Here is a 7,859-nt window from a genome sequence, read left to right as displayed (position 1 = left end):
TTCGACACGTTGCTTGAAACTTGCATTGTTGTCAAGTGTCAATTGGATGGAAAAATAGTTTGAAATTTAAACTGTCTGACCGATTAATGTCACGTGGTAAAGTGTAAACTAAAGAGTATGCCATAGTGTTCTTGTAGCAAGGTCCTCACCGATTGAAATTTACTATTTGTACACTAATTTTTAACACGTTGCTTGAAACTAGCGTTGTTGTCAAGTGTCAATTGGATGGAAAAATTGTGTGAAATTTAAACTGTCCAACATGGTATTGCCACGTGTTAAAGTGTGAACTAAAGTGTACAACATAGTGTACATGTCGCAAGGTTTTTACCGATTGAACTTTCCTATTTGTACACTGATTTTTGACACGTTGTTTAACACTTGCATTGTTGTCAAGTGTCAATTGGATGGGAAAACTGTTTGATATTTAAAAAATCCAATGGGGTAATGTCACGTGGTATAGTGTAAACCAAAGTGTAAACCGTAGTGCATATGTAGCAAGGTTCTTACCGATTGAACTTAGCTATTTGTACACTGATCTTTGACATGTTGTTTGACACTTCCATTGTTGTCAAGTGTCAATTGGATTGGAAAACTGTTTGAAATTCAAACTGTCCAACAAGGTAATGTCACGTGGCAAAGTGTAAACTAAAGTGTACATCATAGTGTACGTGTAACAGGTTCTTACCGATTGAACTTTTCTAATTGTACACTGATTTTTTACACTTGCATTGTTGTCAAGTATCGATTGGATGGGAAAGTGTTTGAAATTTAAACTATCCAGCTGGGTAATGTCACGTGGCAAAGTGCAAACTAAAGTGGTAGCAAGGTTCTTAGCGATTGAACTTTGCTATTTATACACTAATTTTTGACACGTTGTTTGACACTTGCATTGTTTTCAAGTGTCAATTGGATTAGAAAACCACTTGAAATTTAAACTATACAACAGGGTAATGTCACGTGGAAAAGTGTGGACTAAAGTGTACACCATAGTGTACGCGTAGCAAGGTCCTTACCGATTGAACTTTACTATTTGTACACTGATTTTTGACACGTTGTTTAACACTTGCATTGTTGTCAAGTGTCAATTGGATGGAAAAACTGTTTGAAATTTAAACTATCCAATAGGGTAATGTCACGTGGCAAAGTGTAAATTAAAGTGTACACCATAGTGTATAGGTAGCAAGGTACTTACCGATTGAACTTTCATTTTTATGCACTGATTTTTGACACGTTATTTGACACTTGCATTGTTGTCAAGTGTCAATTGGATTGGAAAACTACTTGAAATTTAAACTGTACAATAGGATAATGTCACGTGGTAAAGTGTAAACTAAAGTGTACACCACAGTGTACATGTAGCAAGGTCCCTGCCAATTGAACTTTACTATTTGTAAACTGATTTTTAACACGTTGTTTAACACTTGCATTGTTGTCAAGTGTCAATTGGATGGGAAAATTGTTTGAAATTTAAACTGTCTAACAGGGTAATGTCACGTGGCAAAGTGTAAACTAAAGTGTACACCATAGTGTACAGATAGCAAGGTTCTTACCGATTGAACTTTGATATTTGTACATTGATTTTTAACATGTTGTTTGACACTTGCATTGTTGTCAAGTGTCAATTGGATGTGAAAATTGTTTGAAATTTAAACTGTCCCGCTAGGTAATGTCATGTGGCAAAGTGTAAACTAAAGTGTATACACCATAGTGTACATGTAGCAAGGTTCTTACCGAATGAACTTTGCAATTTGCACACTGATTTTTGACACATTGTTTGAACTTGCATTATTTTCATGTGTCAATTGGACAGGAAAACCATTTGGAACTTAAACTGTCCAACAGGGTAATGTAAGGTGGCAAAGTGTAAACTAAAGTGGAAATCGCAGTATACATGTCGCAAGGTTTTTACTGATTGAACTTTGCTATTTATACACTGATTTTTGACATGTTGTTTAACACTTGCATTGTTGTCAAGTGCCAATTGGATGGGAAATTGTTTGAAATTGTTGTCAAGTGTCAATTGGATTGGAAAACTATTTGAAATTTAAACTGTCCAACAAGGTAATGTCACGTGGCAAAGTGTAAACTAAAGTGTACATCATAGTGTACGTGTAACAGGGTTCTTACCGATTGAACTTTTCTATTTGTATACTGATCTTTGACACTTGCATTGTTGTCAAGTGTCGATTGGATGGGAAAGTGTTTGGAATTTAAACTATCCAGCTGGGTAATATCACATGGCAAAGTGTAAATTAAAGTGCGTACACCATAGTGTACATGTAGCAAGGTTCTTAGCGATTGAACTTTGCTATTTGTACACTGATTTCAAGCATATCGTTTGACACTTGCATTGTCGTCAAGTGTCAATTGGAAAGAAAAATTATTTGAAATTTAAACTGTCCAACAAGGCAATGTCGCGTCGCAAAGTCTAAACTAAAATGTATGCCGTAGTGTACATGTAGCAAGGTTCTTACCGATTAAACTTTTCTATTTGTACACTATTTTTGACACGTAGTTTGACACTTGCATTATTGTCAAGTGTCAATTGAATGGGAGAATTGTTGGAAATTTAAACTGTCCAGCTCGATAATGTCACGTGGTAAAGATTAAACTAAAGTGTACATATAGCAAGGTTTATACCGTTTCAACTTTGCTATTTGTGCCTTGATTTTTGATAGGTTGTTTGACACTTGCATTGTTGTTAAGTGTCAATTGGATGGGAAAACAGTTTGAAATTTGAACTGTCTAGTTGGTTAATGTTATGTGCCAAGGTGTAAACTAAAGTGTGCACCATAGTGTGCATGTAGCAAGGTTCTTCCTGATTGGACTTTGCTATTTGTACACTGATTTTTGACACGTTGTTCGAAATTGTATTGTCGTCAAGTGTCAATTGAATGGGAAAACTGTTTAAAATTTAAAATGTCCAATAGGGTAATGTCGCGAGGCAAAGTGTTAACTAAAGTGTACACCATGGTGTACATGTCAGAAGGTCATTACCATTTCAACTTTGCTATTTGTACACTGATTTTTAACCCGTTGTTTGCCACTTGCATTTTTGTCAAGTGTCAATTGGTTGGGAAAACTATTAGAAATTAAAACTATTGAATATGGTAATGTCTCGTGGCAAAGTGTACACCATAGTGTGCATGTAGCAAGGTTCTTACCGATTAATCTTTTCTATTTGTACACTATTTTTGACACGTAGTTTGAAACTTGCATTGTTGTCAAGTATAAATTGGATGGAAAAATTGTTGGAAATTTAAACTGCCCCGCTCGGTAATGTCACGTGGCAAAGTTTAAACTAAGGTATACATGTAGCAAGGTTTATACTGATTCAACTTTGCTAATTGTACCCTGATTTTTGACACGTTGTTTAACACTTGCATTGTTTTTGAGTGTCAATTGGATGGGAAAATTGTTTGAAATTTAAACTCTCCAATAGGGCAATATCACGTGGCAAAGTGTAAACTAAAGTGTACACCCTAGTATACGTGTCTGAAGGTTCATACCGATTGAACTTTTCTATTTGTACACTTATTTTTGACACGTTGTTTGTCACTTGCATGTTGTCACGGGAAAACTATTTGAAATTTAAACTCTCCAATAGGGCAATATCACGTGGCAAAGTGTAAACTAAAGTGTACATCATAGTGTACGTGTAACAAGGTTCTTACCGATTGAACTTTTCTATTTGTACACTGATTTTTGACACGTTGTTTGTCACTTGCATGTTGTCACGGGAAAACTATTTGAAATTTAAACTGTCTAGTTGGGTATTGTCATGTGGTAAAGTGTAAACTAAAGTATGTAAACCATAGTGTACATGTAGTAAGGTTCTTACCGATTGAACTTTGCTATTTGTACACTGATTTTTGAAACGTTGCTTGACACTTACATTGTTGTTAAGTGTCAATTGGATAAAAAACTATTTGAAAATTAAACTGTCCAACAGGGTAATGTTACGTCACAATGTGTAAACTAAAGTGTAGACCATAGTGTACATGTAGCAAGGTTCTCACCGATTGAACTTTGCTATTTACACCATTTTTGATACGTAGCTTGACACTTGCATTGTTGTCAAGTGTCAATTGGATGGGAAAACTGTTGAAAATCTAAACTGTCTAGCTTGGTGGTGCCACGTGGTAAAGTTTAAACTAAAGTGTACCTGTAGCAAGGTTCATACTGATTCAACTTTGCTATTTGTACACAGATCTTTGACACGTTGCTTGGCACTTTCATTTTTATCCAGTGTCAATTGGATGGAAAAACTGTTTGAAATTTAAATTGTCCAATAGGGCAATTTCACGTGGTAAAGTGTAAATAAAAGTGTATATCGTAGTGCAAATGTCGCAAGGTTCTTACCGATTGAACTTCGTAATTTGTACACTAATTTTTGACATGTTGTTCGACACTTGCATTGTTGTCAAGTGTCAATTAGATGGGAAAACTGTTTGAAATCTGAACTATCCAGTAGGGTAATGTCTCGTGGCAATGTGTAAACTAAAGTGTACACCATAGTGTACATGTAGCAAGGTTCTTACCGATTGAACTTTGCTATTTGTACACTGGTTTTTAACATGTTGTTTGGCACTTGCATTGTTCTCAAGTGTCAATTTGACGAGAAAATTGTTTGAAATTTAAACTGTCCAACAGGGTAATGTTGCAAGGCAAAGTGTAAACTAAAGTGTAGACCATAGTGTACATGTCGCAAGGTTCTTACCGATTCAACTTTACTATTTGTACACTGATTTTTAACACGTTGTTTGACACTTGCATTGTTGTCAAGTGTCAATTGGACAGGAAAACTATTAGAAATTTAAACTATCCAATAGGGTAATGTCTCGTGGCAAAGTGTAAACTAAAGTGTACACCATAGAGTATATGTAGCAAAATTCTTACCGATTGAACTTTTCTATTTGTACAATAATTTTTGACACGTTGTTTGACACTTGCATTGTCATCAAGTGTCAATTGATTGGACTGGAAAATTATTTGAAATTTAAACTATCCAAGAAGGTAATGTCACGTGGCAGAGTGTAAACGAAACGTGTAGCAAGGTTTTTACCGATTGAACTTTTCTCTTTGTACACTGATTTTTGACAGGTTGTTTGACACTTGCATTGTTGTCAAGTGTCAATTGGATGGGAAAACTGTTTGAAATTTAAACTGTCCAACTGGGTAATGTTACGTGGCAAATTATAAACTAAAGTGTGTACACGTAGCAAGGTTCTTAGCGATTGAACTTTGCTACTTATACACTGATTTCTGACACGTTGTTTGACACATGCATTGTTGTCAAGTGTCAATTGGATGGAAAAACTGTTAGAAATTTAAGCTGTCCAATAGGGTAATGCCACATCGCAAAGTGTAAACTAAAGTTTGCACCGTAGTGTAAATGTAGCAAGGTTCTTACCGATTAATCTTTGCTATTTGTACACTATTTTTGACACGTAGATTGACACTTGCGTTGTTGTCAAGTGTCAATTGGATGGGAAAACTGTTAAAAAATTAAAATGTCTAACAGAGTAATGTCACGTGGAAAATTGTAAACTAAAGTGTACACCATAGTGTACGTGTAGCAAGGTTCTTACTGATTGAACTTTGCTATTTCTACACTGATTTTTGATATGTTGTTTGACATTTGCATTGTTTTCAAGTGTCAATTGGACGGGAAAACCATTTAAAATTTAAACAGTCCAATAGGGTAACGTCACATGGAAAAGTGTAAACTAAAGTGTACACCATAGTATACATGTCACAAGGTTCTTACCGAATGAACTTTGCTATTTATACACCTGCATAGTAATGTCATGTTATTTGACACTTGCATTGTTGTCAAGTGTCAATTGGATGGAAAAACTGCTTGAAATTTGAACTGTCTAGTCAGTTAATGTCACGTGGCAAAGTGTAAACTAAAGTGTACACCATAGTGTACATGTAGCAAGGTTCTTACCGATTGAACTTTACTATTTGTACACTAATTTTTCACACATTGTTTGACACTTGCATTTTTTTTAAGTGTCAATTAGATGGGAAAACTGTTCAAAATTTAAACTCTCCAATAGGGCAATGTCACGTGGCAAAGTCTTAACTAATGTGTGCACCATAGTGTACATGTCTGAAAGTTCTTACCGATTGAACTTTGCTATTTGTACACTAATTTTTAACATATTATTTGACAATAGCATTGTTGTCAAGTGACAATTCGACAGGAAAACTCTTTGAAATTTAAACTGTCCAACTGGGTAATATCGTGTTGTAAAGTGTAAATTAAAGTGCGCACCATAGTTTATATGTAGCAAGGTTCTTACCGATTGAACTTCGCTCTTTGTAAACTGAGTTTTGACACGTTGTTCGACACTTGCATTGTTGTCAGTTCTTAATTGGATTGGAAAACTATTTGAAATTTAAACTGTCCAACAGGGTAATGTCACGGGGCAAAGCGTAAACTAACGTGTACATCATGGTTTACATGTAGCAAGGTTCTTACTGATTGAACTTTTCTATTTGTACTCTGATTTTTGACACGTCGTTTGACACTTGCATTGTTGTCGTGGGAAAACTGTTTGAAACTTAAACTTTCCAACTGGGTAATGTCATGTGGCAAAGTGTAAACTAAAGTGTGTAAACCATAGTGTACGTGTAGCAAGGTTCTTACCGATTAAACTTTACGATTTGTAAACTTATTTTTGACACGTTGTTTGACACTTGCATTGTTGTCAAGTGTCAATTGGACGGTAAAACTGTTTGAAATTTAAACTGTCCAACAAGGTAATGTCACGTTACAAAGTGTAAACAAAAGTGTACACCAAAGTGTACATGTAGAATGGTTTTTACCGGTTGAACTTTGTTATTTGTAAACCATTTTTGACACATAGTTTGACACTTGCATTGTTGCCAATTGTCAATTGGATGGGAAAACGGTTGGACATTTAAACTGTCCAGCTCGGTATTATCACGTGGTAAAGTTTAAACTAAAGTGTACATGTAGCAAAGTTCAAAGTGATTCAACTTTGCTATTTGTATACTGATTTTTGACACGTTGTTTGGCACTTAGATTGTTGTCAAGTGTCAATTGGATGGGAAAACTTTTTGAAATTTAAACTTTCCAACAGGGTAATGTCACATGGCAAAGTGTAAATGAAAGTGTATAACATAGTGTACATGTCTCAAGGTTCTTACCAATTGAACTTTACTATTTATGCACTGATTTTTGACATGTTATTTGACACTTGCATTGTTGTCAAGTGTCAATTGGAAGGGAAAATTGTTTGAAATTTGAACTGTCCAATAGGGTAATGTCACGTGGAAAAGTGTAAACTAAAGTGTACACCATAGTGTATGTAGAACCCCAAATAATTCTAGACACCTTAATGACACTAAGACATGAATATTGGATTACTAAAGTATACATCGGATTTTTAGTCTCATTTGAGACCCATTTCGACATAGGAAACATTCGATTTGGGAAATGATATCTAAATAAAAGTTGTAGCTCATTGAGTTACTTTCCAACACACTTTGAATTACCTCAATCGGATATCGGGAGAAGAAGTTATGATAGAAACACTAAAGGCTGTGCAGTGTCAACCGGACTACAATCGGTTGACCGAAATTGCCTGAAATGAAAATTCTCATTTTTCGCTAGAATTTAAATATTTATTTTCATCAATTATTTTCTCAAAGGGCCACCCAAGTTTTTGGTAATAAAAACCCCACTAAATTGAAATATTTAACCTCAAATTTAAATGGCACTCATGTTTTCTCTCTTAAATGAAATTTGACCAATCGTTTGCTTTAAGTTATGGGATATTTACTATAAATAGAGACCTCATTTCACTCATTTTTTCTCACACCAA

This window comes from Olea europaea, unplaced genomic scaffold (genome assembly GCF_002742605.1).
Source record: "Olea europaea var. sylvestris unplaced genomic scaffold, O_europaea_v1 scaffold67, whole genome shotgun sequence".
Taxonomy (NCBI): Eukaryota; Viridiplantae; Streptophyta; class Magnoliopsida; order Lamiales; family Oleaceae; genus Olea; species Olea europaea.
Note: the sequence above shows the minus strand (reverse complement) of the source record.